Source organism: Silurus aristotelis (assembly GCF_946808225.1).
Source record: "Silurus aristotelis genome assembly, chromosome: 12".
NCBI lineage: Eukaryota > Metazoa > Chordata > Actinopteri > Siluriformes > Siluridae > Silurus > Silurus aristotelis.
The window spans coordinates 1,854,051-1,856,550 of NC_139585.1; positions in this window are offsets into that span (position 1 = coordinate 1,854,051).

Here is a 2,500-nt window from a genome sequence, read left to right on the forward strand (position 1 = left end):
CGAATCTGAGCGTCTCGTCTCTGGAGCGTTTCATTACAGACATTTAGTTTGATTTATTTGCTTCCTGCCAGTTTGGTGTTTAATACAGATGCCGCGTGAGAGGATTAAATCAGACGGAATTTATTAACTCGTCTCTCGTAAAGATGCCAATCACTACATCTCAAACACACACACACACACACACACACACACACACACACACACACACACACACACACACACACACACACACACACACACACACTAGTTGAATTGAGAGGAGACGAATTACAGTTTAATTTCCATACGTCTTCCGTAAAGACTTTCTGCAGGTGAGAGGGTGGAGCCTGAGCACATATAAACCCTGTACAGGACACAGGTACATCTCTCATACACACACACACACACACACACACACACACACACACACACACACACACACACACACTACACAACCACACACTTTACTACATACACAGACACACACACACACACACACACACACACACACACACACACACACACACACACACACACACACACACACACACACTTATATACACATCTATATTACCCAACTGAAGTCTAACAAATGTAAACATTTTGATTTAAATTTTTATTTATTAAATTGTATTAAATGAATTAAATTTGTGGCAGTTTAATTGCTTACTCAATTAAATCAATATAATAAAAGTGTATTGCATTAATTTGATTTCATTCATTCATTCTCTCCCGCTTATCCGTAATTCGGGTCGCGGGGGCAGCAGTCTAAGCAGACCCCCGCCTTCGACCGCTGCCCAATCCTCACAGCACCGTCCCTTACGGTCCCTCCTGCAGGTGGTGAGCCCACGGGAAGGCGGCCCCACGTCACTCAGACGTCACGGACCTTGATATTTCCCTCGTAAGGGACCCCCGGAGCATAGAGGATTAAGGGCCTTGCTCAAGGGCCCAAGAGTGGCAGCTTGGCGATACCGGGGCTCGAACCCCAGACCTCCCGATCGGCAACCCAGCACCTTAACCGCTGGAGCCACCACTCCCCCTCCATTTGATTTATTCTATTTTATTTTTATATATTTTATTATTTATTTAAACCAAGCAGGCATTTTATTCAAAATTGTTTTATAAATGTAAACTGTTGATGATGATCACAAATGTTAATAATAATAAACAGCGTTAATAAAAAACAACACGCATTTTTATGTTCTGCATTTCTTCCCCCACCAAATGTTCCGAAATGAACTGAACCGAAATGGACTTAAAAACTGAGATACAAACAGAACCGTGAATTTTGTGTATCGATACAACACTAATAACACAATATGAGACGATACAAGAGAATATGATACGTAAAAAATACAAAATGTTAAGACGACTTTTCACGAGACGATGTGAGACGACGCAAAATGAGAAAAACGATGTGAGACAACGCAAAAAGATGTGAGACAATGTGAGACAACGCAAAACAATGTGAGATGATGCAAAAAGATGCGAGTCGATGTGAGACGACGCGAAACGATGTGAGACAACGCGAAACGATGTGAGACAACGCGAAACAATGCAAGACGATGTGAGAAGACGCAAAACAATGTGAGACAACGCGAAGTGATGTGAGACAATTCGAAAAGATGAGAGACGAGGCGAAAAGATGCGAGACGATGTGAGGCGATGTGAGACGACGCGAAAATATGCGAGACGATGTGAGACGGCGTGAAACAATGTGAGACAATGTAAGACGACGCAAACAGAAGAGAGAGGATATAATGACGATGTGAGACGACGCGAAACGATTTGAGAGGATGGGAAATTATGTCACACTGTTCCTCACTCTTCCTCACACTCTTCTTTACAGTTTTCCTCAGTAATCCTAATGCTGTTCCTCACACTATTCTTCACTCTTCCTCACACTCTTCCTCTGAGCACAGTACACACACTCTTTCTCCCGATCAGCACTGACCAAATTAAGCACAAGCACTTTGTTAAATCTGGACTCAGGTCTTTCTGATATTCATCAGGCAGCAGCGTGAGGAACATGATTTAACACTGGAGTGTTACAGAGCTAAAGAGATGAAGAGGGGGAGGAGGAGGAAGAGGAGGAGGAGGAGGAAGACATGGCTGTTTGTTAGGAGCTGAAATTAGCCTCTGTATGGATTTACTGGTTTTCTTTAATAGAATTACATCCATTAGGAAAAATAGGTGGAAAGTGTCACAGACTGGAATCGATCCGACTCCAAAGCTGTGGCTCAGGAACAGGAAGTGACATTTCAAACCACAGGAAGCTGCAAGACTCCAATGTTTTATGTCTCTGGAAAAAAAAGTCATTTTGGATGGAAATGTTAGAAATGATGGAACCTGCTGTTAATTACACGACGCTGAAATTAATTGTTTTGTGTCACGACTTCAAAAGAGAAAATCACAAAAATGTGCCAAAGGTTTCTGAACACATGCGTAAGAGAAGCGTCAACATACACCAGTCCAAATCAACACTCCAGACACTGTCCCTCTGTCTGTCTGTTCCTCTGTC